Source organism: Leuresthes tenuis, unplaced genomic scaffold (genome assembly GCF_036924035.1).
Source record: "Leuresthes tenuis unplaced genomic scaffold, fLeuTen1.0.hap1 SCAF_1, whole genome shotgun sequence".
Classification (NCBI taxonomy): Eukaryota; Metazoa; Chordata; class Actinopteri; order Atheriniformes; family Atherinopsidae; genus Leuresthes; species Leuresthes tenuis.
The window spans coordinates 43657594-43685551 of NW_027325355.1; the positions used below are offsets into that span (position 1 = coordinate 43657594).

A 27958-nucleotide genomic window follows, 5' to 3' on the forward strand; every position below is an offset into this window, starting at 1 on the left:
TGGTAGAGAGAAGAGAAAAAGCTTACAGCACCTGGTATTCCCAGAGAGTCTATCATCCAAGTACTAACCAGGCCCAAACCTGCTTGGCTTCCGAGATCAGACGTGGTCAGGCATATTCAGGGTGGTGTGGCGGTAAGCAACCATAACTGTGACAAATGTGCATTATAAAGATATTGGAATCATACAGTTCCTCTATGTAACCAGATAATTGCCAAGAAAAGCTGATAAGTAGTGGGCACATCTTCTTCCCTGACGTGATTATTCTCTCGAGCTGAAACTGAGACTCTCAGATCACTTTGTGTCTGCCAACAAAGCAGCAGAAGCTGAAGATGACCAACTTCCTCATGTGTCACAGGGTGATCAGACGTTGCAACAAAAGACATGCAGGTGGTAGAGAGAAGAGAAAAAGCTTACAGCACCTCGTATTCCCAAGAGGTCTTCCATCCAAGTCCAAACCAGGCCCAACTGTGCTTGGCTTCCGAGATCAGACGAGGTCGGGCATGTTCAGGGTTGTGTGGCCGTAAGCAACAATGTCTCTGACAAATGTGCATTATATAGGTACTGGAATCATATGGTTCCTCTATGCAACCAGATAATTGCCGAGAAAGGCTGATGTGTAGCGGGCATATCATCTTCTCTGATGTGATCATTCTCTTCAGCTGAAACTGAGACTCTCAGATCACTTCGTGTCTGCCAACAAAGCAGCAGCAGCTGAAGATGACCACCTTCCTCATGTGTCACAGGGTGATCAGACGTTGCAACAAAAGACATGCAGGTGGTAGAGAGAAGAAAAAAAGCTTACAGCACCTGGTATTCCCAAGCGGTCTCCCATCAAAGTACTAACCAGGCCCAACCCTCCTTGGCTTCCGAGATCAGACGAGGTTGGACATATTCAGGGTGGTTTGGCCGTAAGCAACAATCTCTGTGACAAATGCGCATTATATAGGCAATCAAATCATATGGTTCCTCTATGTAACCAGATAATTGCAGAGAAAGGCTAACTTGTTGTGGGCACATCTTCTTCCCTGACGTGATAATTCTCTCCAGCTGAAAATGAGACTCTCAGATCACTTCGTGTCTGCCAACAAAGCAGCAGCAGCTGAAGATGACCAACTTCCTCATGTGTCACAGGGTGATCAGACATTGCAACAAAAGACATGCAGGTGGTTGAGAGAAGAGAAAAAGCTTAAAGCACCTGGTATTCCCAAAAGGTCTTCCATCCAAGTACAAACCAGGCCCAACTGTGCTTGGCTTCCGAGATCAGACGAGGGCGGGCATGTTCAGGGTGGTGTGGCCGTAAGCAACAATGTCTCTGAAAAATGTGCATTATATAGGTACTGGAATCATACGGTTCCTCTATGCAACCAGATAATTGCAGAGAAAGACTGATGTGTAGTGGGCACATCTTGTTCCCTGACGTGATCATTCTCTTCAGCTGAAACTGAGACTCTCAGATCACTTCGTGTTTGCCAACAAAGCAGCCGCAGCTGAAGATGACCAAATACCTCATGTGTCACAGGGTGATCAGACGTTGCAACAAAACACATGCAGGTGGTAGAGAGAAGAGAAAAACCTTACAGCACCTGGTATTCCCAAAAGGTCTCCCACCCAAGTACTAACCAGGCCCAACACTGCTTGGCTTCCGAGATCAGACGAGGTCAGGCAAATTCAGGGTGGTGTGGCCGTAAGTAACAATGTCTGTGACAAATGTGCATTATATAGGTACAGGAATCATACACTTCCTCTATGAAACCAGATAATTGCCGAGAAAGGCTGATGTGTAGTGGGCACATCTTCTTCCCTGACGTGATTATTCTCTTCAGCTGAAACTGAGACTCTCAGATCACTCTGTGTCTGCCAACAAAGCAGCAGCAGCTGAAGATGACCAACTTCCTCATGTGTCACAGGGTGATCAGACGTTGCAAAAAAAGACATGCAGGTGGTAGAGAGAAGAGAAAAAGCTTACAGCACCTGGTATTTTCAAGCGGTCTCCCACCAAAGTACTAACCAGGCCCAACTCTTCTTGGCTTCCGAGATCAGACGAGGTCAGGCATATTGAGGGTGGTGTGGCCGTAAGCAACAATGTCTGTGACAAATGTGCATTATATAAGTACAGGAATCATACGGTTCCTCTATGTAACCAGATAATTGCAGAGAAAGGCTGATGTGTAGTGGGCACATCTTGTTCCCTGACGTGATCATTCTCTTCAGCTGAAACTGAGACTCTCAGATCACTTTGTGTTTGCCAACAAAGCAGCCGCAGCTGAAGATGACCAAATACCTCATGTGTCACAGGGTGATCAGACGTTGCAACAAAAGACATGTAGGTTGTAGAGAGAAGAGAAAACGCTTACAGCACCTGGTATTCCCAAGCAGTCTCCCATTAAAGTACTAACCAGGCCCAACCCTCCTCGGCTTCCGAGATCAGACGAGGTCAGGCTTATTCAGGGTGGTGTGGCCGTAAGGAACAATTTCTGTGACAAATGTGCATTATATAGGTACTGGAATCATACACTTCCTCTATGAAACCAGATAATTGCCGAGAAAGGCTGACTTGTAGTGGGCACATATTCTTCCCTGATGTGATTATTCTCTGCAGCTGAAACTGAGACTCTCAGATCACTCTGTGTCTGCCAACAAAGCAGCAGCAGCTGAAGATGACCAACTTCCTCATGTGTCACAGGGTGATCAGACGTTGCAAAAAAAGACATGCAGGTGGTAGAGAGAAGAGAAAAAGCTTACAGCACCTGGTATTTTCAAGCGGTCTCCCACCCAAGTACTAACCAGGCCCAACTCTGCTTGGCTTCCGAGATCAGACGAGGTCAGGCATATTCAGGGTGGTGTGGCCGTAAGCAACAATGTCTGTGACAAATGTGCATTATATAAGTACAGGAATCATACGGTTCCTCTATGTAACCAGATAATTGCTGAGAAAGGCTGATGTGTAGTGGGCACATCTTCTTCCCTGACGTGATTATTCTCTTCAGCTGAAACTGAGACTCTCAGATCACTTCGTGTCTTCCAACAAAGCAGCAACAGCTGAAGATGACCAACTTCCTCATGTGTCACAGGGTGATCAGACGTTGCAACAAAACACATGCAGGTGGTAGAGAGAAGAGAAAAAGCTTACAGCACCTGGTACTCCCAAGCTGTCTCCCATCCAAGTACTAACCAGGTACAACCCTGCTTGGCGTCCGAGATCAGACGAGGTCAGGCTTCTTCAGGGTGGTGTGGCCGTAAGCAACAATGTCTCTGACAAATGTGCATTATATAGGTACTGGAATCATACGGTTCCTCTATGCAACCAGATAATTGCCGAGAAAGGCTGATGTGTAGCGGGCAAATAATCTTCTCTGATGTGATCATTCTCTGCAACTGAAACTGAGACTCTCAGATCACTTCGTGTCTGCCAACAAAGCAGCAGCAGCTGCTGAAGATGACCAACTTCCTCATGTGTCATAGGGTGATCAGACGTTGCAACAAAAGACATGCAGGTGGTAGAGAGAAGAGAAAAAGCTTAAAGCACCTGGTATTCCCAAAAGGTCTTCCATCCAAGTACAAACCAGGCCCAACTGTGCTTGGCTTCCGAGATCAGACGAGGGCGGGCATGTTCAGGGTGGTGTGGCCGTAAGCAACAATATCTCTGAAAAATGTGCATTATATAGGTACTGGAATCATACGGTTCCTCTATGCAACCAGATAATTGCAGAGAAAGACTGATGTGTAGTGGGCACATCTTGTTCCCTGACGTGATCATTCTCTTCAGCTGAAACTGAGACTCTCAGATCACTTCGTGTTTGCCAACAAAGCAGCCGCAGCTGAAGATGACCAAATACCTCATGTGTCACAGGGTGATCAGACGTTGCAACAAAACACATGCAGGTGGTAGAGAGAAGAGAAAAACCTTACAGCACCTGGTATTCCCAAAAGGTCTCCCACCCAAGTACTAACCAGGCCCAACACTGCTTGGCTTCCGAGATCAGACGAGGTCAGGCAAATTCAGGGTGGTGTGGCCGTAAGTAACAATGTCTGTGACAAATGTGCATTATATAGGTACAGGAATCATACGGTTCCTCTATGTAACCAGATAATTGCTGAGAAAGGCTGATGTGTAGTGGGCACATCTTCTTCCCTGACGTGATTATTCTCTTCAGCTGAAACTGAGACTCTCAGATCACTTCGTGTCTTCCAACAAAGCAGCAGCAGCTGAAGATGGCCAACTTCCTCATGTGTCACAGGGTGATCAGACGTTGCAACAAAAGACATGCAGGTTGTAGAGAGAAGAGAAAACGCTTACAGCACCTGGTATTCCCAAGCAGTCTCCCATTAAAGTACTAACCAGGCCCAACCCTCCTTGGCTTCCGAGATCAGACGAGGTCAGGCTTATTCAGGGTGGTGTGGCCGTAAGGAACAATTTCTGTGACACATGTGCATTATATAGGTACTGGAATCATACACTTCCTCTATGAAACCAGATAATTGCCGAGAAAGGCTGACTTGTAGTGGGCACATATTCTTCCCTGATGTGATTATTCTCTGCAACTGAAACTGAGACTCTCAGATCACTCTGTGTCTGCCAACAAAGCAGCAGCAGCTGAAGATGACCAACTTCCTCATGTGTCACAGGGTGATCAGACGTTGCAAAAAAAGACATGCAGGTGGTAGAGAGAAGAGAAAAAGCTTACAGCACCTGGTATTTTCAAGCGGTCTCCCACCAAAGTACTAACCAGGCCCAACTCTTCTTGGCTTCCGAGATCAGACGAGGTCAGGCATATTGAGGGTGGTGTGGCCGTAAGCAACAATGTCTGTGACAAATGTGCATTATATAAGTACAGGAATCATACGGTTCCTCTATGTAACCAGATAATTGCTGAGAAAGGCTGATGTGTAGTGGGCACATCTTCTTCCCTGACGTGATTATTCTCTTCAGCTGAAACTGAGACTCTCAGATCACTTCGTGTCTGCCAACAAAGCAGCAGCAGCTGAAGATGACCAACTTCCTCATGTGTCACAGGGAGATCAGACGTTGCAACAAAAGACATGCAGGTTGTTGAGAGAAGAGAAAACGCTTACAGCACCTGGTATTCCCAAGCAGTCTCCCATTAAAGTACTAACCAGGCCCAACCCTCCTTGGCTTCCGAGATCAGACGAGGTCGGGCATATTCAGGGTGGTGTGGCCGTAAGGAACAATTTCTGTGACAAATGTGCATTATATAGGTACTGGAATCATACACTTCCTCTATGTAACCAGATAATTGCAGAGAAAGGCTGACTTGTTATGGGCACATCTTCTTCCCTGATGTGATTATTCTCTGCAGCTGAAACTGAGACTCTCAGATCACTTGGTGTCTGCCAACAAAGCAGCAGCAGCTGAAGATCACCAACTTCCTCATGTGTCACAGGGTGATCAGACGTTGCAACAAAAGACATGCAGGTTGTAGAGAGAAGAGAAAACGCTTACAGCACCTGGTATTCCCAAGCAGTCTACCATCCAAGTACTAACCAGGCTCAAACGTGCTTGGCTTCCGAGATCAGACGAGGTCGGGTATATTCAGGGTGGTGTGGCCGTAAGCAACAATAACTGTGACAAATGTGCATTATATAAGTACTGGAATCATACACTTCCTCTATGTAACCAGATAATTTCCGAGAAAGGCTCACTTGTTATGGGCATATCTTCTTCCCTGATGTGATCATTCTCTGCAACTTAAACTGAGACTCTCAGATCACTTCGTGTCTGCCAACAAAGCAGCAGCAGCTGCTGAAGATGACCAACTTCCTCATGTGTCACAGGGTGATCAGACGTTGCAACAAAAGACATGCAGGTGGTAGAGAGAAGAGAAAAAGCTTACCACACCTGGTATTCCCAAGAGGTCTCCTATCCAAGTACTAACCAGGCCCAAACCTCCTTGGCTTCCGAGATCAGACGAGGTCGAGCATGTTCAGGGTGGTGTGGCCGTAAGCAACAATGTCTCTGACAAATGTGCATTATATAGGTACTGGAATCATACGGTTCCTCTATGCAACCAGATCATTTCCGAGAAAGGCTGATGTGTAGTGGGCACATCTTCTTCCCTGACGTGATTATTCTCTGCAGCTGAAACTGAGACTCTCAGATCACTTTGTGTCTGCCAACAAAGCAGCAGCAGCTGAAGATGACCAACTTCCTCATGTGTCACAGGGTGATCAGACGTTGCAAAAAAAGACATGCAGGTTGTAGAGAGAAGAGAAAAAGCTTACAGCACCTGGTATTTTCAAGCGGTCTCCCACCAAAGTACTAACCAGGCCCAACTCTTCTTGGCTTCCGAGATCAGACGAGGTCAGGCATATTGAGGGTGGTGTGGCCGTAAGCAACAATGTCTGTGACAAATGTGCATTATATAAGTACAGGAATCATACGGTTCCTCTATGTAACCAGATAATTGCTGAGAAAGGCTGATGTGTAGTGGGCACATCTTCTTCCCTGACGTGATTATTCTCTTCAGCTGAAACTGAGACTCTCAGATCACTTCGTGTCTGCCAACAAAGCAGCAGCAGCTGAAGATGACCAACTTCCTCATGTGTCACAGGGAGATCAGACGTTGCAACAAAAGACATGCAGGTTGTTGAGAGAAGAGAAAACGCTTACAGCACCTGGTATTCCCAAGCAGTCTCCCATTAAAGTACTAACCAGGCCCAACCCTCCTTGGCTTCCGAGATCAGACGAGGTCGGGCATATTCAGGGTGGTGTGGCCGTAAGGAACAATTTCTGTGACAAATGTGCATTATATAGGTACTGGAATCATACACTTCCTCTATGTAACCAGATAATTGCAGAGAAAGGCTGACTTGTTATGGGCACATCTTCTTCCCTGATGTGATTATTCTCTGCAGCTGAAACTGAGACTCTCAGATCACTTGGTGTCTGCCAACAAAGCAGCAGCAGCTGAAGATCACCAACTTCCTCATGTGTCACAGGGTGATCAGACGTTGCAACAAAAGACATGCAGGTTGTAGAGAGAAGAGAAAACGCTTACAGCACCTGGTATTCCCAAGCAGTCTACCATCCAAGTACTAACCAGGCTCAAACGTGCTTGGCTTCCGAGATCAGACGAGGTCGGGTATATTCAGGGTGGTGTGGCCGTAAGCAACAATAACTGTGACAAATGTGCATTATATAAGTACTGGAATCATACACTTCCTCTATGTAACCAGATAATTTCCGAGAAAGGCTCACTTGTTATGGGCATATCTTCTTCCCTGATGTGATCATTCTCTGCAACTTAAACTGAGACTCTCAGATCACTTCGTGTCTGCCAACAAAGCAGCAGCAGCTGCTGAAGATGACCAACTTCCTCATGTGTCACAGGGTGATCAGACGTTGCAACAAAAGACATGCAGGTGGTAGAGAGAAGAGAAAAAGCTTACCACACCTGGTATTCCCAAGAGGTCTCCTATCCAAGTACTAACCAGGCCCAAACCTCCTTGGCTTCCGAGATCAGACGAGGTCGAGCATGTTCAGGGTGGTGTGGCCGTAAGCAACAATGTCTCTGACAAATGTGCATTATATAGGTACTGGAATCATACGGTTCCTCTATGCAACCAGATCATTTCCGAGAAAGGCTGATGTGTAGTGGGCACATCTTCTTCCCTGACGTGATTATTCTCTGCAGCTGAAACTGAGACTCTCAGATCACTTTGTGTCTGCCAACAAAGCAGCAGTAGCTGAAGATGACCAACTTCCTCATGTGTCACAGGGTGATCAGACGTTGCAACAAAAGACATGCAGGTGGTAGAGAGAAGAGAAAAAGCTTACAGCACCTGGCATTCCCAGAGAGTCTACCATCCAAGTACAAACCAGGCCCAAACCTGCTTGGCTTCCGAGATCAGACGTGGTCGGGCATATTCAGGGTGGTGTGGCGGTAAGCAACCATAACTGTGACAAATGTGCATTATAAAGGTACTGGAATCATACAGTTCCTCTATGTAACCAGATAATTGCCGAGAAAAGCTGATAAGTAGTGGGCACATCTTCTTCCCTGACGTGATTATTCTCTCGAGCTGAAACTGAGACTCTCAGATCACTTTGTGTCTGCCAACAAAGCAGCAGAAGCTGAAGATGACCAACTTCCTCATGTGTCACAGGGTGATCAGACGTTGCAACAAAAGACATGCAGGTGGTAGAGAGAAGAGAAAAAGCTTACAGCACCTCCTATTCCCAAGAGGTCTTCCATCCAAGTACAAACCAGGCCCAACTGTGCTTGGCTTCCGAGATCAGACGAGGTCGGGCATGTTCAGGGTTGTGTGGCCGTAAGCAACAATGTCTCTGACAAATGTGCATTATATAGGTACTGGAATCATACGGTTCTTCTATGCAACCAGATAATTGCCGAGAAAGGCTGATGTGTAGCGGGTAAATCATCTTCTCTGATGTGATCATTCTCTTCAGCTGAAACTGAGACTCTCAGATCACTTCGTGTCTGCCAACAAAGCAGCAGCAGCTGAAGATGACCACCTTCCTCATGTGTCACAGGGTGATCAGACGTTGCAACAAAAGACATGCAGGTGGTAGAGAGAAGAAAAAAAGCTTACAGCACCTGGTATTCCCAAGCGGTCTCCCATCAAAGTACTAACCAGGCCCAACCCTCCTTGGCTTCCGAGATCAGACGAGGTTGGACATATTCAGGGTGGTTTGGCCGTAAGCAACAATCTCTGTGACAAATGCGCATTATATAGGCAATCAAATCATATGGTTCCTCTATGTAACCAGATAATTGCAGAGAAAGGCTAACTTGTTGTGGGCACATCTTCTTCCCTGACGTGATAATTCTCTCCAGCTGAAAATGAGACTCTCAGATCACTTCGTGTCTGCCAACAAAGCAGCAGCAGCTGAAGATGACCAACTTCCTCATGTGTCACAGGGTGATCAGACATTGCAACAAAAGACATGCAGGTGGTTGAGAGAAGAGAAAAAGCTTAAAGCACCTGGTATTCCCAAAAGGTCTTCCATCCAAGTACAAACCAGGCCCAACTGTGCTTGGCTTCCGAGATCAGACGAGGGCGGGCATGTTCAGGGTGGTGTGGCCGTAAGCAACAATGTCTCTGAAAAATGTGCATTATATAGGTACTGGAATCATACGGTTCCTCTATGCAACCAGATAATTGCAGAGAAAGACTGATGTGTAGTGGGCACATCTTGTTCCCTGACGTGATCATTCTCTTCAGCTGAAACTGAGACTCTCAGATCACTTCGTGTTTGCCAACAAAGCAGCCGCAGCTGAAGATGACCAAATACCTCATGTGTCACAGGGTGATCAGACGTTGCAACAAAACACATGCAGGTGGTAGAGAGAAGAGAAAAACCTTACAGCACCTGGTATTCCCAAAAGGTCTCCCACCCAAGTACTAACCAGGCCCAACACTGCTTGGCTTCCGAGATCAGACGAGGTCAGGCAAATTCAGGGTGGTGTGGCCGTAAGTAACAATGTCTGTGACAAATGTGCATTATATAGGTACAGGAATCATACACTTCCTCTATGAAACCAGATAATTGCCGAGAAAGGCTGATGTGTAGTGGGCACATCTTCTTCCCTGACGTGATTATTCTCTTCAGCTGAAACTGAGACTCTCAGATCACTCTGTGTCTGCCAACAAAGCAGCAGCAGCTGAAGATGACCAACTTCCTCATGTGTCACAGGGTGATCAGACGTTGCAAAAAAAGACATGCAGGTGGTAGAGAGAAGAGAAAAAGCTTACAGCACCTGGTATTTTCAAGCGGTCTCCCACCAAAGTACTAACCAGGCCCAACTCTTCTTGGCTTCCGAGATCAGACGAGGTCAGGCATATTGAGGGTGGTGTGGCCGTAAGCAACAATGTCTGTGACAAATGTGCATTATATAAGTACAGGAATCATACGGTTCCTCTATGTAACCAGATAATTGCAGAGAAAGGCTGATGTGTAGTGGGCACATCTTGTTCCCTGACGTGATCATTCTCTTCAGCTGAAACTGAGACTCTCAGATCACTTTGTGTTTGCCAACAAAGCAGCCGCAGCTGAAGATGACCAAATACCTCATGTGTCACAGGGTGATCAGACGTTGCAACAAAAGACATGTAGGTTGTAGAGAGAAGAGAAAACGCTTACAGCACCTGGTATTCCCAAGCAGTCTCCCATTAAAGTACTAACCAGGCCCAACCCTCCTCGGCTTCCGAGATCAGACGAGGTCAGGCTTATTCAGGGTGGTGTGGCCGTAAGGAACAATTTCTGTGACAAATGTGCATTATATAGGTACTAGAATCATACACTTCCTCTATGAAACCAGATAATTGCCGAGAAAGGCTGACTTGTAGTGGGCACATATTCTTCCCTGATGTGATTATTCTCTGCAGCTGAAACTGAGACTCTCAGATCACTCTGTGTCTGCCAACAAAGCAGCAGCAGCTGAAGATGACCAACTTCCTCATGTGTCACAGGGTGATCAGACGTTGCAAAAAAAGACATGCAGGTGGTAGAGAGAAGAGAAAAAGCTTACAGCACCTGGTATTTTCAAGCGGTCTCCCACCCAAGTACTAACCAGGCCCAACTCTGCTTGGCTTCCGAGATCAGACGAGGTCAGGCATATTCAGGGTGGTGTGGCCGTAAGCAACAATGTCTGTGACAAATGTGCATTATATAAGTACAGGAATCATACGGTTCCTCTATGTAACCAGATAATTGCTGAGAAAGGCTGATGTGTAGTGGGCACATCTTCTTCCCTGACGTGATTATTCTCTTCAGCTGAAACTGAGACTCTCAGATCACTTCGTGTCTTCCAACAAAGCAGCAACAGCTGAAGATGACCAACTTCCTCATGTGTCACAGGGTGATCAGACGTTGCAACAAAACACATGCAGGTGGTAGAGAGAAGAGAAAAAGCTTACAGCACCTGGTACTCCCAAGCTGTCTCCCATCCAAGTACTAACCAGGTACAACCCTGCTTGGCGTCCGAGATCAGACGAGGTCAGGCTTCTTCAGGGTGGTGTGGCCGTAAGCAACAATGTCTCTGACAAATGTGCATTATATAGGTACTGGAATCATACGGTTCCTCTATGCAACCAGATAATTGCCGAGAAAGGCTGATGTGTAGCGGGCAAATAATCTTCTCTGATGTGATCATTCTCTGCAACTGAAACTGAGACTCTCAGATCACTTCGTGTCTGCCAACAAAGCAGCCGCAGCTGCTGAAGATGACCAACTTCCTCATGTGTCATAGGGTGATCAGACGTTGCAACAAAAGACATGCAGGTGGTAGAGAGAAGAGAAAAAGCTTAAAGCACCTGGTATTCCCAAAAGGTCTTCCATCCAAGTACAAACCAGGCCCAACTGTGCTTGGCTTCCGAGATCAGACGAGGGCGGGCATGTTCAGGGTGGTGTGGCCGTAAGCAACAATATCTCTGAAAAATGTGCATTATATAGGTACTGGAATCATACGGTTCCTCTATGCAACCAGATAATTGCAGAGAAAGACTGATGTGTAGTGGGCACATCTTGTTCCCTGACGTGATCATTCTCTTCAGCTGAAACTGAGACTCTCAGATCACTTCGTGTTTGCCAACAAAGCAGCCGCAGCTGAAGATGACCAAATACCTCATGTGTCACAGGGTGATCAGACGTTGCAACAAAACACATGCAGGTGGTAGAGAGAAGAGAAAAACCTTACAGCACCTGGTATTCCCAAAAGGTCTCCCACCCAAGTACTAACCAGGCCCAACACTGCTTGGCTTCCGAGATCAGACGAGGTCAGGCAAATTCAGGGTGGTGTGGCCGTAAGTAACAATGTCTGTGACAAATGTGCATTATATAGGTACAGGAATCATACGGTTCCTCTATGTAACCAGATAATTGCTGAGAAAGGCTGATGTGTAGTGGGCACATCTTCTTCCCTGACGTGATTATTCTCTTCAGCTGAAACTGAGACTCTCAGATCACTTCGTGTCTTCCAACAAAGCAGCAGCAGCTGAAGATGGCCAACTTCCTCATGTGTCACAGGGTGATCAGACGTTGCAACAAAAGACATGCAGGTTGTAGAGAGAAGAGAAAACGCTTACAGCACCTGGTATTCCCAAGCAGTCTCCCATTAAAGTACTAACCAGGCCCAACCCTCCTTGGCTTCCGAGATCAGACGAGGTCAGGCTTATTCAGGGTGGTGTGGCCGTAAGGAACAATTTCTGTGACACATGTGCATTATATAGGTACTGGAATCATACACTTCCTCTATGAAACCAGATAATTGCCGAGAAAGGCTGACTTGTAGTGGGCACATATTCTTCCCTGATGTGATTATTCTCTGCAACTGAAACTGAGACTCTCACATCACTCTGTGTCTGCCAACAAAGCAGCAGCAGCTGAAGATGACCAACTTCCTCATGTGTCACAGGGTGATCAGACGTTGCAAAAAAAGACATGCAGGTGGTAGAGAGAAGAGAAAAAGCTTACAGCACCTGGTATTTTCAAGCGGTCTCCCACCAAAGTACTAACCAGGCCCAACTCTTCTTGGCTTCCGAGATCAGACGAGGTCAGGCATATTGAGGGTGGTGTGGCCGTAAGCAACAATGTCTGTGACAAATGTGCATTATATAAGTACAGGAATCATACGGTTCCTCTATGTAACCAGATAATTGCTGAGAAAGGCTGATGTGTAGTGGGCACATCTTCTTCCCTGACGTGATTATTCTCTTCAGCTGAAACTGAGACTCTCAGATCACTTCGTGTCTGCCAACAAAGCAGCAGCAGCTGAAGATGACCAACTTCCTCATGTGTCACAGGGAGATCAGACGTTGCAACAAAAGACATGCAGGTTGTTGAGAGAAGAGAAAACGCTTACAGCACCTGGTATTCCCAAGCAGTCTCCCATTAAAGTACTAACCAGGCCCAACCCTCCTTGGCTTCCGAGATCAGACGAGGTCGGGCATATTCAGGGTGGTGTGGCCGTAAGGAACAATTTCTGTGACAAATGTGCATTATATAGGTACTGGAATCATACACTTCCTCTATGTAACCAGATAATTGCAGAGAAAGGCTGACTTGTTATGGGCACATCTTCTTCCCTGATGTGATTATTCTCTGCAGCTGAAACTGAGACTCTCAGATCACTTGGTGTCTGCCAACAAAGCAGCAGCAGCTGAAGATCACCAACTTCCTCATGTGTCACAGGGTGATCAGACGTTGCAACAAAAGACATGCAGGTTGTAGAGAGAAGAGAAAACGCTTACAGCACCTGGTATTCCCAAGCAGTCTACCATCCAAGTACTAACCAGGCTCAAACGTGCTTGGCTTCCGAGATCAGACGAGGTCGGGTATATTCAGGGTGGTGTGGCCGTAAGCAACAATAACTGTGACAAATGTGCATTATATAAGTACTGGAATCATACACTTCCTCTATGTAACCAGATAATTTCCGAGAAAGGCTCACTTGTTATGGGCATATCTTCTTCCCTGATGTGATCATTCTCTGCAACTTAAACTGAGACTCTCAGATCACTTCGTGTCTGCCAACAAAGCAGCAGCAGCTGCTGAAGATGACCAACTTCCTCATGTGTCACAGGGTGATCAGACGTTGCAACAAAAGACATGCAGGTGGTAGAGAGAAGAGAAAAAGCTTACCACACCTGGTATTCCCAAGAGGTCTCCTATCCAAGTACTAACCAGGCCCAAACCTCCTTGGCTTCCGAGATCAGACGAGGTCGAGCATGTTCAGGGTGGTGTGGCCGTAAGCAACAATGTCTCTGACAAATGTGCATTATATAGGTACTGGAATCATACGGTTCCTCTATGCAACCAGATCATTTCCGAGAAAGGCTGATGTGTAGTGGGCACATCTTCTTCCCTGACGTGATTATTCTCTGCAGCTGAAACTGAGACTCTCAGATCACTTTGTGTCTGCCAACAAAGCAGCAGCAGCTGAAGATGACCAACTTCCTCATGTGTCACAGGGTGATCAGACGTTGCAAAAAAAGACATGCAGGTTGTAGAGAGAAGAGAAAAAGCTTACAGCACCTGGTATTTTCAAGCGGTCTCCCACCAAAGTACTAACCAGGCCCAACTTTTCTTGGCTTCCGAGATCAGACGAGGTCAGGCATATTGAGGGTGGTGTGGCCGTAAGCAACAATGTCTGTGACAAATGTGCATTATATAAGTACAGGAATCATACGGTTCCTCTATGTAACCAGATAATTGCTGAGAAAGGCTGATGTGTAGTGGGCACATCTTCTTCCCTGACGTGATTATTCTCTTCAGCTGAAACTGAGACTCTCAGATCACTTCGTGTCTGCCAACAAAGCAGCAGCAGCTGAAGATGACCAACTTCCTCATGTGTCACAGGGAGATCAGACGTTGCAACAAAAGACATGCAGGTTGTTGAGAGAAGAGAAAACGCTTACAGCACCTGGTATTCCCAAGCAGTCTCCCATTAAAGTACTAACCAGGCCCAACCCTCCTTGGCTTCCGAGATCAGACGAGGTCGGGCATATTCAGGGTGGTGTGGCCGTAAGGAACAATTTCTGTGACAAATGTGCATTATATAGGTACTGGAATCATACACTTCCTCTATGTAACCAGATAATTGCAGAGAAAGGCTGACTTGTTATGGGCACATCTTCTTCCCTGATGTGATTATTCTCTGCAGCTGAAACTGAGACTCTCAGATCACTTGGTGTCTGCCAACAAAGCAGCAGCAGCTGAAGATCACCAACTTCCTCATGTGTCACAGGGTGATCAGACGTTGCAACAAAAGACATGCAGGTTGTAGAGAGAAGAGAAAACGCTTACAGCACCTGGTATTCCCAAGCAGTCTACCATCCAAGTACTAACCAGGCTCAAACGTGCTTGGCTTCCGAGATCAGACGAGGTCGGGTATATTCAGGGTGGTGTGGCCGTAAGCAACAATAACTGTGACAAATGTGCATTATATAAGTACTGGAATCATACACTTCCTCTATGTAACCAGATAATTTCCGAGAAAGGCTCACTTGTTATGGGCATATCTTCTTCCCTGATGTGATCATTCTCTGCAACTTAAACTGAGACTCTCAGATCACTTCGTGTCTGCCAACAAAGCAGCAGCAGCTGCTGAAGATGACCAACTTCCTCATGTGTCACAGGGTGATCAGACGTTGCAACAAAAGACATGCAGGTGGTAGAGAGAAGAGAAAAAGCTTACCACACCTGGTATTCCCAAGAGGTCTCCTATCCAAGTACTAACCAGGCCCAAACCTCCTTGGCTTCCGAGATCAGACGAGGTCGAGCATGTTCAGGGTGGTGTGGCCGTAAGCAACAATGTCTCTGACAAATGTGCATTATATAGGTACTGGAATCATACGGTTCCTCTATGCAACCAGATCATTTCCGAGAAAGGCTGATGTGTAGTGGGCACATCTTCTTCCCTGACGTGATTATTCTCTGCAGCTGAAACTGAGACTCTCAGATCACTTTGTGTCTGCCAACAAAGCAGCAGTAGCTGAAGATGACCAACTTCCTCATGTGTCACAGGGTGATCAGACGTTGCAACAAAAGACATGCAGGTGGTAGAGAGAAGAGAAAAAGCTTACAGCACCTGGCATTCCCAGAGAGTCTACCATCCAAGTACAAACCAGGCCCAAACCTGCTTGGCTTCCGAGATCAGACGTGGTCGGGCATATTCAGGGTGGTGTGGCGGTAAGCAACCATAACTGTGACAAATGTGCATTATAAAGGTACTGGAATCATACAGTTCCTCTATGTAACCAGATAATTGCCGAGAAAAGCTGATAAGTAGTGGGCACATCTTCTTCCCTGACGTGATTATTCTCTCGAGCTGAAACTGAGACTCTCAGATCACTTTGTGTCTGCCAACAAAGCAGCAGAAGCTGAAGATGACCAACTTCCTCATGTGTCACAGGGTGATCAGACGTTGCAACAAAAGACATGCAGGTGGTAGAGAGAAGAGAAAAAGCTTACAGCACCTCCTATTCCCAAGAGGTCTTCCATCCAAGTACAAACCAGGCCCAACTGTGCTTGGCTTCCGAGATCAGACGAGGTCGGGCATGTTCAGGGTTGTGTGGCCGTAAGCAACAATGTCTCTGACAAATGTGCATTATATAGGTACTGGAATCATACGGTTCTTCTATGCAACCAGATAATTGCCGAGAAAGGCTGATGTGTAGCGGGTAAATCATCTTCTCTGATGTGATCATTCTCTGCAACTGAAACTGAGACTCTCAGATCACTTCGTGTCTGCCAACAAAGCAGCAGAAGCTGAAGATGACCAACTTCCTCATGTGTCACAGGGTGATCAGACGTTGCAACAAAAGACATGCAGGTGGTAGAGAGAAGAGAAAAAGCTTACAGCACCTGGTATTCCCAAGCGGTCTCCCATCAAAGTACTAACCAGGCCCAACCCTCCTTGGCTTCCGAGATCAGACGAGGTTGGACATATTCAGGGTGGTTTGGCCGTAAGCAACAATCTCTGTGACAAATGCGCATTATATAGGTAATCAAATCATATGGTTCCTCTATGTAACCAGATATTTGCAGAGAAAGGCTGATATGTAGCGGGCATATCTTGTTCCCTGACGTGATAATTCTCTCCAGCTGAAAATGAGACTCTCAGATCACTTCGTGTCTGCCAACAAAGCAGCAGCAGCTGAAGATGACCAACTTCCTCATGTGTCACAGGGTGATCAGACATTGCAACAAAAGACATGCAGGTGGTTGAGAGAAGAGAAAAAGCTTAAAGCACCTGGTATTCCCAAGAGGTCTTCCATCCAAGTACAAACCAGGCCCAACTGTGCTTGGCTTCCGAGATCAGACGAGGAAGGGGATGTTCAGGGTGGTGTGGCCGTAAGCAACAATATCTCTGAAAAATGTGCATTATATAGGTACTGGAATCATACGGTTCCTCTATGCAACCAGATAATTGCAGAGAAAGGCTGATGTGTAGTGGGCACATCTTCTTCCCTGACGTGATCATTCTCTTCAGCTGAAACTGAGACTCTCAGATCACTTTGTGTTTGCCAACAAAGCAGCCGCAGCTGAAGATGACCAAATACCTCATGTGTCACAGGGTGATCAGACGTTGCAACAAAAGACATGTAGGTTGTAGAGAGAAGAGAAAACGCTTACAGCACCTGGTATTCCCAAGCAGTCTCCCATTAAAGTACTAACCAGGCCCAACCCTCCTCGGCTTCCGAGATCAGACGAGGTCAGGCTTATTCAGGGTGGTGTGGCCGTAAGGAACAATTTCTGTGACAAATGTGCATTATATAGGTACTGGAATCATACACTTCCTCTATGAAACCAGATAATTGCCGAGAAAGGCTGACTTGTAGTGGGCACATATTCTTCCCTGATGTGATTATTCTCTGCAGCTGAAACTGAGACTCTCAGATCACTCTGTGTCTGCCAACAAAGCAGCAGCAGCTGAAGATGACCAACTTCCTCATGTGTCACAGGGTGATCAGACGTTGCAAAAAAAGACATGCAGGTGGTAGAGAGAAGAGAAAAAGCTTACAGCACCTGGTATTTTCAAGCGGTCTCCCACCCAAGTACTAACCAGGCCCAACTCTGCTTGGCTTCCGAGATCAGACGAGGTCAGGCATATTCAGGGTGGTGTGGCCGTAAGCAACAATGTCTGTGACAAATGTGCATTATATAAGTACAGGAATCATACGGTTCCTCTATGTAACCAGATAATTGCTGAGAAAGGCTGATGTGTAGTGGGCACATCTTCTTCCCTGACGTGATTATTCTCTTCAGCTGAAACTGAGACTCTCAGATCACTTCGTGTCTTCCAACAAAGCAGCAACAGCTGAAGATGACCAACTTCCTCATGTGTCACAGGGTGATCAGACGTTGCAACAAAACACATGCAGGTGGTAGAGAGAAGAGAAAAAGCTTACAGCACCTGGTACTCCCAAGCTGTCTCCCATCCAAGTACTAACCAGGTACAACCCTGCTTGGCGTCCGAGATCAGACGAGGTCAGGCTTCTTCAGGGTGGTGTGGCCGTAAGCAACAATGTCTCTGACAAATGTGCATTATATAGGTACTGGAATCATATGGTTCCTCTATGCAACCAGATAATTGCCGAGAAAGGCTGATGTGTAGCGGGCATATCATCTTCTCTGATGTGATCATTCTCTTCAGCTGAAACTGAGACTCTCAGATCACTTCGTGTCTGCCAACAAAGCAGCAGCAGCTGAAGATGACCACCTTCCTCATGTGTCACAGGGTGATCAGACGTTGCAACAAAAGACATGCAGGTGGTAGAGAGAAGAAAAAAAGCTTACAGCACCTGGTATTCCCAAGCGGTCTCCCATCAAAGTACTAACCAGGCCCAACCCTCCTTGGCTTCCGAGATCAGACGAGGTTGGACATATTCAGGGTGGTTTGGCCGTAAGCAACAATCTCTGTGACAAATGCGCATTATATAGGCAATCAAATCATATGGTTCCTCTATGTAACCAGATAATTGCAGAGAAAGGCTAACTTGTTGTGGGCACATCTTCTTCCCTGACGTGATAATTCTCTCCAGCTGAAAATGAGACTCTCAGATCACTTCGTGTCTGCCAACAAAGCAGCAGCAGCTGAAGATGACCAACTTCCTCATGTGTCACAGGGTGATCAGACATTGCAACAAAAGACATGCAGGTGGTTGAGAGAAGAGAAAAAGCTTAAAGCACCTGGTATTCCCAAAAGGTCTTCCATCCAAGTACAAACCAGGCCCAACTGTGCTTGGCTTCCGAGATCAGACGAGGGCGGGCATGTTCAGGGTGGTGTGGCCGTAAGCAACAATGTCTCTGAAAAATGTGCATTATATAGGTACTGGAATCATACGGTTCCTCTATGCAACCAGATAATTGCAGAGAAAGACTGATGTGTAGTGGGCACATCTTGTTCCCTGACGTGATCATTCTCTTCAGCTGAAACTGAGACTCTCAGATCATTTCGTGTTTGCCAACAAAGCAGCCGCAGCTGAAGATGACCAAATACCTCATGTGTCACAGGGTGATCAGACGTTGCAACAAAACACATGCAGGTGGTAGAGAGAAGAGAAAAACCTTACAGCACCTGGTATTCCCAAAAGGTCTCCCACCCAAGTACTAACCAGGCCCAACACTGCTTGGCTTCCGAGATCAGACGAGGTCAGGCAAATTCAGGGTGGTGTGGCCGTAAGTAACAATGTCTGTGACAAATGTGCATTATATAGGTACAGGAATCATACGGTTCCTCTATGTAACCAGATAATTGCTGAGAAAGGCTGATGTGTAGTGGGCACATCTTCTTCCCTGACGTGATTATTCTCTTCAGCTGAAACTGAGACTCTCAGATCACTTCGTGTCTTCCAACAAAGCAGCAGCAGCTGAAGATGGCCAACTTCCTCATGTGTCACAGGGTGATCAGACGTTGCAACAAAAGACATGCAGGTTGTAGAGAGAAGAGAAAACGCTTACAGCACCTGGTATTCCCAAGCAGTCTCCCATTAAAGTACTAACCAGGCCCAACCCTCCTTGGCTTCCGAGATCAGACGAGGTCAGGCTTATTCAGGGTGGTGTGGCCGTAAGGAACAATTTCTGTGACACATGTGCATTATATAGGTACTGGAATCATACACTTCCTCTATGAAACCAGATAATTGCCGAGAAAGGCTGACTTGTAGTGGGCACATATTCTTCCCTGATGTGATTATTCTCTGCAACTGAAACTGAGACTCTCAGATCACTCTGTGTCTGCCAACAAAGCAGCAGCAGCTGAAGATGACCAACTTCCTCATGTGTCACAGGGTGATCAGACGTTGCAAAAAAAGACATGCAGGTGGTAGAGAGAAGAGAAAAAGCTTACAGCACCTGGTATTTTCAAGCGGTCTCCCACCAAAGTACTAACCAGGCCCAACTCTTCTTGGCTTCCGAGATCAGACGAGGTCAGGCATATTGAGGGTGGTGTGGCCGTAAGCAACAATGTCTGTGACAAATGTGCATTATATAAGTACAGGAATCATACGGTTCCTCTATGTAACCAGATAATTGCTGAGAAAGGCTGATGTGTAGTGGGCACATCTTCTTCCCTGACGTGATTATTCTCTTCAGCTGAAACTGAGACTCTCAGATCACTTCGTGTCTGCCAACAAAGCAGCAGCAGCTGAAGATGACCAACTTCCTCATGTGTCACAGGGAGATCAGACGTTGCAACAAAAGACATGCAGGTTGTTGAGAGAAGAGAAAACGCTTACAGCACCTGGTATTCCCAAGCAGTCTCCCATTAAAGTACTAACCAGGCCCAACCCTCCTTGGCTTCCGAGATCAGACGAGGTCGGGCATATTCAGGGTGGTGTGGCCGTAAGGAACAATTTCTGTGACAAATGTGCATTATATAGGTACTGGAATCATACACTTCCTCTATGTAACCAGATAATTGCAGAGAAAGGCTGACTTGTTATGGGCACATCTTCTTCCCTGATGTGATTATTCTCTGCAGCTGAAACTGAGACTCTCAGATCACTTGGTGTCTGCCAACAAAGCAGCAGCAGCTGAAGATCACCAACTTCCTCATGTGTCACAGGGTGATCAGACGTTGCAACAAAAGACATGCAGGTTGTAGAGAGAAGAGAAAACGCTTACAGCACCTGGTATTCCCAAGCAGTCTACCATCCAAGTACTAACCAGGCTCAAACGTGCTTGGCTTCCGAGATCAGACGAGGTCGGGTATATTCAGGGTGGTGTGGCCGTAAGCAACAATAACTGTGACAAATGTGCATTATATAAGTACTGGAATCATACACTTCCTCTATGTAACCAGATAATTTCCGAGAAAGGCTCACTTGTTATGGGCATATCTTCTTCCCTGATGTGATCATTCTCTGCAACTTAAACTGAGACTCTCAGATCACTTCGTGTCTGCCAACAAAGCAGCAGCAGCTGCTGAAGATGACCAACTTCCTCATGTGTCACAGGGTGATCAGACGTTGCAACAAAAGACATGCAGGTGGTAGAGAGAAGAGAAAAAGCTTACCACACCTGGTATTCCCAAGAGGTCTCCTATCCAAGTACTAACCAGGCCCAAACCTCCTTGGCTTCCGAGATCAGACGAGGTCGAGCATGTTCAGGGTGGTGTGGCCGTAAGCAACAATGTCTCTGACAAATGTGCATTATATAGGTACTGGAATCATACGGTTCCTCTATGCAACCAGATCATTTCCGAGAAAGGCTGATGTGTAGTGGGCACATCTTCTTCCCTGACGTGATTATTCTCTGCAGCTGAAACTGAGACTCTCAGATCACTTTGTGTCTGCCAACAAAGCAGCAGTAGCTGAAGATGACCAACTTCCTCATGTGTCACAGGGTGATCAGACGTTGCAACAAAAGACATGCAGGTGGTAGAGAGAAGAGAAAAAGCTTACAGCACCTGGCATTCCCAGAGAGTCTACCATCCAAGTACAAACCAGGCCCAAACCTGCTTGGCTTCCGAGATCAGACGTGGTCGGGCATGTTCAGGGTGGTGTGGCGGTAAGCAACCATAACTGTGACAAATGTGCATTATAAAGGTACTGGAATCATACAGTTCCTCTATGTAACCAGATAATTGCCGAGAAAAGCTGATAAGTAGTGGGCACATCTTCTTCCCTGACGTGATTATTCTCTCGAGCTGAAACTGAGACTCTCAGATCACTTTGTGTCTGCCAACAAAGCAGCAGAAGCTGAAGATGACCAACTTCCTCATGTGTCACAGGGTGATCAGACGTTGCAACAAAAGACATGCAGGTGGTAGAGAGAAGAGAAAAAGCTTACAGCACCTCCTATTCCCAAGAGGTCTTCCATCCAAGTACAAACCAGGCCCAACTGTGCTTGGCTTCCGAGATCAGACGAGGTCGGGCATGTTCAGGGTTGTGTGGCCGTAAGCAACAATGTCTCTGACAAATGTGCATTATATAGGTACTGGAATCATACGGTTCTTCTATGCAACCAGATAATTGCCGAGAAAGGCTGATGTGTAGCGGGTAAATCATCTTCTCTGATGTGATCATTCTCTGCAACTGAAACTGAGACTCTCAGATCACTTCGTGTCTGCCAACAAAGCAGCAGAAGCTGAAGATGACCAACTTCCTCATGTGTCACAGGGTGATCAGACGTTGCAACAAAAGACATGCAGGTGGTAGAGAGAAGAGAAAAAGCTTACAGCACCTGGTATTCCCAAGCGGTCTCCCATCAAAGTACTAACCAGGCCCAACCCTCCTTGGCTTCCGAGATCAGACGAGGTTGGACATATTCAGGGTGGTTTGGCCGTAAGCAACAATCTCTGTGACAAATGCGCATTATATAGGTAATCAAATCATATGGTTCCTCTATGTAACCAGATATTTGCAGAGAAAGGCTGATATGTAGCGGGCATATCTTGTTCCCTGACGTGATAATTCTCTCCAGCTGAAAATGAGACTCTCAGATCACTTCGTGTCTGCCAACAAAGCAGCAGCAGCTGAAGATGACCAACTTCCTCATGTGTCACAGGGTGATCAGACATTGCAACAAAAGACATGCAGGTGGTTGAGAGAAGAGAAAAAGCTTAAAGCACCTGGTATTCCCAAGAGGTCTTCCATCCAAGTACAAACCAGGCCCAACTGTGCTTGGCTTCCGAGATCAGACGAGGAAGGGGATGTTCAGGGTGGTGTGGCCGTAAGCAACAATATCTCTGAAAAATGTGCATTATATAGGTACTGGAATCATACGGTTCCTCTATGCAACCAGATAATTGCAGAGAAAGGCTGATGTGTAGTGGGCACATCTTGTTCCCTGACGTGATCATTCTCTTCAGCTGAAACTGAGACTCTCAGATCACTTTGTGTTTGCCAACAAAGCAGCCGCAGCTGAAGATGACCAAATACCTCATGTGTCACAGGGTGATCAGACGTTGCAACAAAAGACATGTAGGTTGTAGAGAGAAGAGAAAACGCTTACAGCACCTGGTATTCCCAAGCAGTCTCCCATTAAAGTACTAACCAGGCCCAACCCTCCTCGGCTTCCGAGATCAGACGAGGTCAGGCTTATTCAGGGTGGTGTGGCCGTAAGGAACAATTTCTGTGACAAATGTGCATTATATAGGTACTGGAATCATACACTTCCTCTATGAAACCAGATAATTGCCGAGAAAGGCTGACTTGTAGTGGGCACATATTCTTCCCTGATGTGATTATTCTCTGCAGCTGAAACTGAGACTCTCAGATCACTCTGTGTCTGCCAACAAAGCAGCAGCAGCTGAAGATGACCAACTTCCTCATGTGTCACAGGGTGATCAGACGTTGCAAAAAAAGACATGCAGGTGGTAGAGAGAAGAGAAAAAGCTTACAGCACCTGGTATTTTCAAGCGGTCTCCCACCCAAGTACTAACCAGGCCCAACTCTGCTTGGCTTCCGAGATCAGACGAGGTCAGGCATATTCAGGGTGGTGTGGCCGTAAGCAACAATGTCTGTGACAAATGTGCATTATATAAGTACAGGAATCATACGGTTCCTCTATGTAACCAGATAATTGCTGAGAAAGGCTGATGTGTAGTGGGCACATCTTCTTCCCTGACGTGATTATTCTCTTCAGCTGAAACTGAGACTCTCAGATCACTTCGTGTCTTCCAACAAAGCAGCAACAGCTGAAGATGACCAACTTCCTCATGTGTCACAGGGTGATCAGACGTTGCAACAAAACACATGCAGGTGGTAGAGAGAAGAGAAAAAGCTTACAGCACCTGGTACTCCCAAGCTGTCTCCCATCCAAGTACTAACCAGGTACAACCCTGCTTGGCGTCCGAGATCAGACGAGGTCAGGCTTCTTCAGGGTGGTGTGGCCGTAAGCAACAATGTCTCTGACAAATGTGCATTATATAGGTACTGGAATCATACGGTTCCTCTATGCAACCAGATAATTGCCGAGAAAGGCTGATGTGTAGCGGGCAAATAATCTTCTCTGATGTGATCATTCTCTGCAACTGAAACTGAGACTCTCAGATCACTTCGTGTCTGCCAACAAAGCAGCAGCAGCTGCTGAAGATGACCAACTTCCTCATGTGTCATAGGGTGATCAGACGTTGCAACAAAAGACATGCAGGTGGTAGAGAGAAGAGAAAAAGCTTAAAGCACCTGGTATTCCCAAAAGGTCTTCCATCCAAGTACAAACCAGGCCCAACTGTGCTTGGCTTCCGAGATCAGACGAGGGCGGGCATGTTCAGGGTGGTGTGGCCGTAAGCAACAATATCTCTGAAAAATGTGCATTATATAGGTACTGGAATCATACGGTTCCTCTATGCAACCAGATAATTGCAGAGAAAGACTGATGTGTAGTGGGCACATCTTGTTCCCTGACGTGATCATTCTCTTCAGCTGAAACTGAGACTCTCAGATCACTTCGTGTTTGCCAACAAAGCAGCCGCAGCTGAAGATGACCAAATACCTCATGTGTCACAGGGTGATCAGACGTTGCAACAAAACACATGCAGGTGGTAGAGAGAAGAGAAAAACCTTACAGCACCCTGTATTCCCAAAAGGTCTCCCACCCAAGTACTAACCAGGCCCAACACTGCTTGGCTTCCGAGATCAGACGAGGTCAGGCAAATTCAGGGTGGTGTGGCCGTAAGTAACAATGTCTGTGACAAATGTGCATTATATAGGTACAGGAATCATACGGTTCCTCTATGTAACCAGATAATTGCTGAGAAAGGCTGATGTGTAGTGGGCACATCTTCTTCCCTGACGTGATTATTCTCTTCAGCTGAAACTGAGACTCTCAGATCACTTCGTGTCTTCCAACAAAGCAGCAGCAGCTGAAGATGGCCAACTTCCTCATGTGTCACAGGGTGATCAGACGTTGCAACAAAAGACATGCAGGTTGTAGAGAGAAGAGAAAACGCTTACAGCACCTGGTATTCCCAAGCAGTCTCCCATTAAAGTACTAACCAGGCCCAACCCTCCTTGGCTTCCGAGATCAGACGAGGTCAGGCTTATTCAGGGTGGTGTGGCCGTAAGGAACAATTTCTGTGACACATGTGCATTATATAGGTACTGGAATCATACACTTCCTCTATGAAACCAGATAATTGCCGAGAAAGGCTGACTTGTAGTGGGCACATATTCTTCCCTGATGTGATTATTCTCTGCAACTGAAACTGAGACTCTCAGATCACTCTGTGTCTGCCAACAAAGCAGCAGCAGCTGAAGATGACCAACTTCCTCATGTGTCACAGGGTGATCAGACGTTGCAAAAAAAGACATGCAGGTGGTAGAGAGAAGAGAAAAAGCTTACAGCACCTGGTATTTTCAAGCGGTCTCCCACCAAAGTACTAACCAGGCCCAACTCTTCTTGGCTTCCGAGATCAGACGAGGTCAGGCATATTGAGGGTGGTGTGGCCGTAAGCAACAATGTCTGTGACAAATGTGCATTATATAAGTACAGGAATCATACGGTTCCTCTATGTAACCAGATAATTGCTGAGAAAGGCTGATGTGTAGTGGGCACATCTTCTTCCCTGACGTGATTATTCTCTTCAGCTGAAACTGAGACTCTCAGATCACTTCGTGTCTGCCAACAAAGCAGCAGCAGCTGAAGATGACCAACTTCCTCATGTGTCACAGGGAGATCAGACGTTGCAACAAAAGACATGCAGGTTGTTGAGAGAAGAGAAAACGCTTACAGCACCTGGTATTCCCAAGCAGTCTCCCATTAAAGTACTAACCAGGCCCAACCCTCCTTGGCTTCCGAGATCAGACGAGGTCGGGCATATTCAGGGTGGTGTGGCCGTAAGGAACAATTTCTGTGACAAATGTGCATTATATAGGTACTGGAATCATACACTTCCTCTATGTAACCAGATAATTGCAGAGAAAGGCTGACTTGTTATGGGCACATCTTCTTCCCTGATGTGATTATTCTCTGCAGCTGAAACTGAGACTCTCAGATCACTTGGTGTCTGCCAACAAAGCAGCAGCAGCTGAAGATCACCAACTTCCTCATGTGTCACAGGGTGATCAGACGTTGCAACAAAAGACATGCAGGTTGTAGAGAGAAGAGAAAACGCTTACAGCACCTGGTATTCCCAAGCAGTCTACCATCCAAGTACTAACCAGGCTCAAACGTGCTTGGCTTCCGAGATCAGACGAGGTCGGGTATATTCAGGGTGGTGTGGCCGTAAGCAACAATAACTGTGACAAATGTGCATTATATAAGTACTGGAATCATACACTTCCTCTATGTAACCAGATAATTTCCGAGAAAGGCTCACTTGTTATGGGCATATCTTCTTCCCTGATGTGATCATTCTCTGCAACTTAAACTGAGACTCTCAGATCACTTCGTGTCTGCCAACAAAGCAGCAGCAGCTGCTGAAGATGACCAACTTCCTCATGTGTCACAGGGTGATCAGACGTTGCAACAAAAGACATGCAGGTGGTAGAGAGAAGAGAAAAAGCTTACCACACCTGGTATTCCCAAGAGGTCTCCTATCCAAGTACTAACCAGGCCCAAACCTCCTTGGCTTCCGAGATCAGACGAGGTCGAGCATGTTCAGGGTGGTGTGGCCGTAAGCAACAATGTCTCTGACAAATGTGCATTATATAGGTACTGGAATCATACGGTTCCTCTATGCAACCAGATCATTTCCGAGAAAGGCTGATGTGTAGTGGGCACATCTTCTTCCCTGACGTGATTATTCTCTGCAGCTGAAACTGAGACTCTCAGATCACTTTGTGTCTGCCAACAAAGCAGCAGCAGCTGAAGATGACCAACTTCCTCATGTGTCACAGGGTGATCAGACGTTGCAAAAAAAGACATGCAGGTTGTAGAGAGAAGAGAAAAAGCTTACAGCACCTGGTATTTTCAAGCGGTCTCCCACCAAAGTACTAACCAGGCCCAACTCTTCTTGGCTTCCGAGATCAGACGAGGTCAGGCATATTGAGGGTGGTGTGGCCGTAAGCAACAATGTCTGTGACAAATGTGCATTATATAAGTACAGGAATCATACGGTTCCTCTATGTAACCAGATAATTGCTGAGAAAGGCTGATGTGTAGTGGGCACATCTTCTTCCCTGACGTGATTATTCTCTTCAGCTGAAACTGAGACTCTCAGATCACTTCGTGTCTGCCAACAAAGCAGCAGCAGCTGAAGATGACCAACTTCCTCATGTGTCACAGGGAGATCAGACGTTGCAACAAAAGACATGCAGGTTGTTGAGAGAAGAGAAAACGCTTACAGCACCTGGTATTCCCAAGCAGTCTCCCATTAAAGTACTAACCAGGCCCAACCCTCCTTGGCTTCCGAGATCAGACGAGGTCGGGCATATTCAGGGTGGTGTGGCCGTAAGGAACAATTTCTGTGACAAATGTGCATTATATAGGTACTGGAATCATACACTTCCTCTATGTAACCAGATAATTGCAGAGAAAGGCTGACTTGTTATGGGCACATCTTCTTCCCTGATGTGATTATTCTCTGCAGCTGAAACTGAGACTCTCAGATCACTTGGTGTCTGCCAACAAAGCAGCAGCAGCTGAAGATCACCAACTTCCTCATGTGTCACAGGGTGATCAGACGTTGCAACAAAAGACATGCAGGTTGTAGAGAGAAGAGAAAACGCTTACAGCACCTGGTATTCCCAAGCAGTCTACCATCCAAGTACTAACCAGGCTCAAACGTGCTTGGCTTCCGAGATCAGACGAGGTCGGGTATATTCAGGGTGGTGTGGCCGTAAGCAACAATAACTGTGACAAATGTGCATTATATAAGTACTGGAATCATACACTTCCTCTATGTAACCAGATAATTTCCGAGAAAGGCTCACTTGTTATGGGCATATCTTCTTCCCTGATGTGATCATTCTCTGCAACTTAAACTGAGACTCTCAGATCACTTCGTGTCTGCCAACAAAGCAGCAGCAGCTGCTGAAGATGACCAACTTCCTCATGTGTCACAGGGTGATCAGACGTTGCAACAAAAGA

The 27958-nt window shown here is 46.4% G+C and overlaps 72 pseudogenes; all 72 read right to left on the reverse strand.

Moving 5' to 3' along the window:
* Positions 1–19: 19 nt before the first annotated feature.
* LOC140294845 (5S ribosomal RNA) lies at positions 20–138 on the reverse strand (annotated as a pseudogene).
* Positions 139–407: 269 nt separating this feature from the next.
* On the reverse strand, positions 408–526 carry LOC140296910 (5S ribosomal RNA; annotated as a pseudogene).
* A 269-nt stretch (positions 527–795) lies between these two features.
* LOC140316762 (5S ribosomal RNA) lies at positions 796–914 on the reverse strand (annotated as a pseudogene).
* Positions 915–1183: 269 nt separating this feature from the next.
* LOC140294986 (5S ribosomal RNA) lies at positions 1184–1302 on the reverse strand (annotated as a pseudogene).
* A 269-nt stretch (positions 1303–1571) lies between these two features.
* LOC140309511 (5S ribosomal RNA) lies at positions 1572–1690 on the reverse strand (annotated as a pseudogene).
* Positions 1691–1959: 269 nt separating this feature from the next.
* On the reverse strand, positions 1960–2078 carry LOC140282971 (5S ribosomal RNA; annotated as a pseudogene).
* Positions 2079–2347: 269 nt separating this feature from the next.
* LOC140295699 (5S ribosomal RNA) lies at positions 2348–2466 on the reverse strand (annotated as a pseudogene).
* A 269-nt stretch (positions 2467–2735) lies between these two features.
* LOC140301145 (5S ribosomal RNA) lies at positions 2736–2854 on the reverse strand (annotated as a pseudogene).
* A 269-nt stretch (positions 2855–3123) lies between these two features.
* On the reverse strand, positions 3124–3242 carry LOC140295069 (5S ribosomal RNA; annotated as a pseudogene).
* A 272-nt stretch (positions 3243–3514) lies between these two features.
* LOC140294987 (5S ribosomal RNA) lies at positions 3515–3633 on the reverse strand (annotated as a pseudogene).
* A 269-nt stretch (positions 3634–3902) lies between these two features.
* On the reverse strand, positions 3903–4021 carry LOC140309522 (5S ribosomal RNA; annotated as a pseudogene).
* Positions 4022–4290: 269 nt separating this feature from the next.
* On the reverse strand, positions 4291–4409 carry LOC140291571 (5S ribosomal RNA; annotated as a pseudogene).
* Positions 4410–4678: 269 nt separating this feature from the next.
* LOC140282977 (5S ribosomal RNA) lies at positions 4679–4797 on the reverse strand (annotated as a pseudogene).
* A 269-nt stretch (positions 4798–5066) lies between these two features.
* LOC140275639 (5S ribosomal RNA) lies at positions 5067–5185 on the reverse strand (annotated as a pseudogene).
* A 269-nt stretch (positions 5186–5454) lies between these two features.
* LOC140289739 (5S ribosomal RNA) lies at positions 5455–5573 on the reverse strand (annotated as a pseudogene).
* A 272-nt stretch (positions 5574–5845) lies between these two features.
* Positions 5846–5964, reverse strand: LOC140292363 (5S ribosomal RNA; annotated as a pseudogene).
* A 269-nt stretch (positions 5965–6233) lies between these two features.
* On the reverse strand, positions 6234–6352 carry LOC140282981 (5S ribosomal RNA; annotated as a pseudogene).
* Positions 6353–6621: 269 nt separating this feature from the next.
* LOC140275645 (5S ribosomal RNA) lies at positions 6622–6740 on the reverse strand (annotated as a pseudogene).
* Positions 6741–7009: 269 nt separating this feature from the next.
* LOC140289740 (5S ribosomal RNA) lies at positions 7010–7128 on the reverse strand (annotated as a pseudogene).
* A 272-nt stretch (positions 7129–7400) lies between these two features.
* Positions 7401–7519, reverse strand: LOC140292365 (5S ribosomal RNA; annotated as a pseudogene).
* A 269-nt stretch (positions 7520–7788) lies between these two features.
* On the reverse strand, positions 7789–7907 carry LOC140291844 (5S ribosomal RNA; annotated as a pseudogene).
* A 269-nt stretch (positions 7908–8176) lies between these two features.
* LOC140296103 (5S ribosomal RNA) lies at positions 8177–8295 on the reverse strand (annotated as a pseudogene).
* A 269-nt stretch (positions 8296–8564) lies between these two features.
* LOC140316765 (5S ribosomal RNA) lies at positions 8565–8683 on the reverse strand (annotated as a pseudogene).
* A 269-nt stretch (positions 8684–8952) lies between these two features.
* Positions 8953–9071, reverse strand: LOC140294988 (5S ribosomal RNA; annotated as a pseudogene).
* A 269-nt stretch (positions 9072–9340) lies between these two features.
* Positions 9341–9459, reverse strand: LOC140309529 (5S ribosomal RNA; annotated as a pseudogene).
* A 269-nt stretch (positions 9460–9728) lies between these two features.
* On the reverse strand, positions 9729–9847 carry LOC140282989 (5S ribosomal RNA; annotated as a pseudogene).
* A 269-nt stretch (positions 9848–10116) lies between these two features.
* LOC140295700 (5S ribosomal RNA) lies at positions 10117–10235 on the reverse strand (annotated as a pseudogene).
* Positions 10236–10504: 269 nt separating this feature from the next.
* LOC140301146 (5S ribosomal RNA) lies at positions 10505–10623 on the reverse strand (annotated as a pseudogene).
* Positions 10624–10892: 269 nt separating this feature from the next.
* Positions 10893–11011, reverse strand: LOC140295070 (5S ribosomal RNA; annotated as a pseudogene).
* A 272-nt stretch (positions 11012–11283) lies between these two features.
* On the reverse strand, positions 11284–11402 carry LOC140294989 (5S ribosomal RNA; annotated as a pseudogene).
* Positions 11403–11671: 269 nt separating this feature from the next.
* Positions 11672–11790, reverse strand: LOC140309535 (5S ribosomal RNA; annotated as a pseudogene).
* A 269-nt stretch (positions 11791–12059) lies between these two features.
* Positions 12060–12178, reverse strand: LOC140291572 (5S ribosomal RNA; annotated as a pseudogene).
* Positions 12179–12447: 269 nt separating this feature from the next.
* On the reverse strand, positions 12448–12566 carry LOC140282994 (5S ribosomal RNA; annotated as a pseudogene).
* Positions 12567–12835: 269 nt separating this feature from the next.
* Positions 12836–12954, reverse strand: LOC140275651 (5S ribosomal RNA; annotated as a pseudogene).
* Positions 12955–13223: 269 nt separating this feature from the next.
* Positions 13224–13342, reverse strand: LOC140289741 (5S ribosomal RNA; annotated as a pseudogene).
* Positions 13343–13614: 272 nt separating this feature from the next.
* Positions 13615–13733, reverse strand: LOC140292366 (5S ribosomal RNA; annotated as a pseudogene).
* A 269-nt stretch (positions 13734–14002) lies between these two features.
* Positions 14003–14121, reverse strand: LOC140291635 (5S ribosomal RNA; annotated as a pseudogene).
* A 269-nt stretch (positions 14122–14390) lies between these two features.
* Positions 14391–14509, reverse strand: LOC140275656 (5S ribosomal RNA; annotated as a pseudogene).
* A 269-nt stretch (positions 14510–14778) lies between these two features.
* LOC140289742 (5S ribosomal RNA) lies at positions 14779–14897 on the reverse strand (annotated as a pseudogene).
* A 272-nt stretch (positions 14898–15169) lies between these two features.
* LOC140292367 (5S ribosomal RNA) lies at positions 15170–15288 on the reverse strand (annotated as a pseudogene).
* A 269-nt stretch (positions 15289–15557) lies between these two features.
* On the reverse strand, positions 15558–15676 carry LOC140291846 (5S ribosomal RNA; annotated as a pseudogene).
* A 269-nt stretch (positions 15677–15945) lies between these two features.
* Positions 15946–16064, reverse strand: LOC140296104 (5S ribosomal RNA; annotated as a pseudogene).
* Positions 16065–16333: 269 nt separating this feature from the next.
* Positions 16334–16452, reverse strand: LOC140316771 (5S ribosomal RNA; annotated as a pseudogene).
* Positions 16453–16721: 269 nt separating this feature from the next.
* LOC140297086 (5S ribosomal RNA) lies at positions 16722–16840 on the reverse strand (annotated as a pseudogene).
* A 269-nt stretch (positions 16841–17109) lies between these two features.
* On the reverse strand, positions 17110–17228 carry LOC140295701 (5S ribosomal RNA; annotated as a pseudogene).
* Positions 17229–17497: 269 nt separating this feature from the next.
* LOC140301147 (5S ribosomal RNA) lies at positions 17498–17616 on the reverse strand (annotated as a pseudogene).
* A 269-nt stretch (positions 17617–17885) lies between these two features.
* On the reverse strand, positions 17886–18004 carry LOC140295071 (5S ribosomal RNA; annotated as a pseudogene).
* A 269-nt stretch (positions 18005–18273) lies between these two features.
* Positions 18274–18392, reverse strand: LOC140316778 (5S ribosomal RNA; annotated as a pseudogene).
* A 269-nt stretch (positions 18393–18661) lies between these two features.
* LOC140294990 (5S ribosomal RNA) lies at positions 18662–18780 on the reverse strand (annotated as a pseudogene).
* Positions 18781–19049: 269 nt separating this feature from the next.
* On the reverse strand, positions 19050–19168 carry LOC140309542 (5S ribosomal RNA; annotated as a pseudogene).
* Positions 19169–19437: 269 nt separating this feature from the next.
* On the reverse strand, positions 19438–19556 carry LOC140291573 (5S ribosomal RNA; annotated as a pseudogene).
* A 269-nt stretch (positions 19557–19825) lies between these two features.
* Positions 19826–19944, reverse strand: LOC140282998 (5S ribosomal RNA; annotated as a pseudogene).
* Positions 19945–20213: 269 nt separating this feature from the next.
* On the reverse strand, positions 20214–20332 carry LOC140275662 (5S ribosomal RNA; annotated as a pseudogene).
* A 269-nt stretch (positions 20333–20601) lies between these two features.
* Positions 20602–20720, reverse strand: LOC140289743 (5S ribosomal RNA; annotated as a pseudogene).
* Positions 20721–20992: 272 nt separating this feature from the next.
* Positions 20993–21111, reverse strand: LOC140292368 (5S ribosomal RNA; annotated as a pseudogene).
* Positions 21112–21380: 269 nt separating this feature from the next.
* On the reverse strand, positions 21381–21499 carry LOC140292063 (5S ribosomal RNA; annotated as a pseudogene).
* A 269-nt stretch (positions 21500–21768) lies between these two features.
* On the reverse strand, positions 21769–21887 carry LOC140296105 (5S ribosomal RNA; annotated as a pseudogene).
* A 269-nt stretch (positions 21888–22156) lies between these two features.
* Positions 22157–22275, reverse strand: LOC140316784 (5S ribosomal RNA; annotated as a pseudogene).
* A 269-nt stretch (positions 22276–22544) lies between these two features.
* Positions 22545–22663, reverse strand: LOC140297087 (5S ribosomal RNA; annotated as a pseudogene).
* A 269-nt stretch (positions 22664–22932) lies between these two features.
* On the reverse strand, positions 22933–23051 carry LOC140295703 (5S ribosomal RNA; annotated as a pseudogene).
* A 269-nt stretch (positions 23052–23320) lies between these two features.
* On the reverse strand, positions 23321–23439 carry LOC140301148 (5S ribosomal RNA; annotated as a pseudogene).
* Positions 23440–23708: 269 nt separating this feature from the next.
* On the reverse strand, positions 23709–23827 carry LOC140295073 (5S ribosomal RNA; annotated as a pseudogene).
* A 272-nt stretch (positions 23828–24099) lies between these two features.
* LOC140294991 (5S ribosomal RNA) lies at positions 24100–24218 on the reverse strand (annotated as a pseudogene).
* Positions 24219–24487: 269 nt separating this feature from the next.
* On the reverse strand, positions 24488–24606 carry LOC140290891 (5S ribosomal RNA; annotated as a pseudogene).
* A 269-nt stretch (positions 24607–24875) lies between these two features.
* On the reverse strand, positions 24876–24994 carry LOC140291574 (5S ribosomal RNA; annotated as a pseudogene).
* Positions 24995–25263: 269 nt separating this feature from the next.
* On the reverse strand, positions 25264–25382 carry LOC140283005 (5S ribosomal RNA; annotated as a pseudogene).
* Positions 25383–25651: 269 nt separating this feature from the next.
* On the reverse strand, positions 25652–25770 carry LOC140275672 (5S ribosomal RNA; annotated as a pseudogene).
* A 269-nt stretch (positions 25771–26039) lies between these two features.
* Positions 26040–26158, reverse strand: LOC140289746 (5S ribosomal RNA; annotated as a pseudogene).
* Positions 26159–26430: 272 nt separating this feature from the next.
* LOC140292369 (5S ribosomal RNA) lies at positions 26431–26549 on the reverse strand (annotated as a pseudogene).
* Positions 26550–26818: 269 nt separating this feature from the next.
* LOC140283010 (5S ribosomal RNA) lies at positions 26819–26937 on the reverse strand (annotated as a pseudogene).
* A 269-nt stretch (positions 26938–27206) lies between these two features.
* On the reverse strand, positions 27207–27325 carry LOC140275675 (5S ribosomal RNA; annotated as a pseudogene).
* A 269-nt stretch (positions 27326–27594) lies between these two features.
* Positions 27595–27713, reverse strand: LOC140289747 (5S ribosomal RNA; annotated as a pseudogene).
* Positions 27714–27958: the final 245 nt, after the last annotated feature.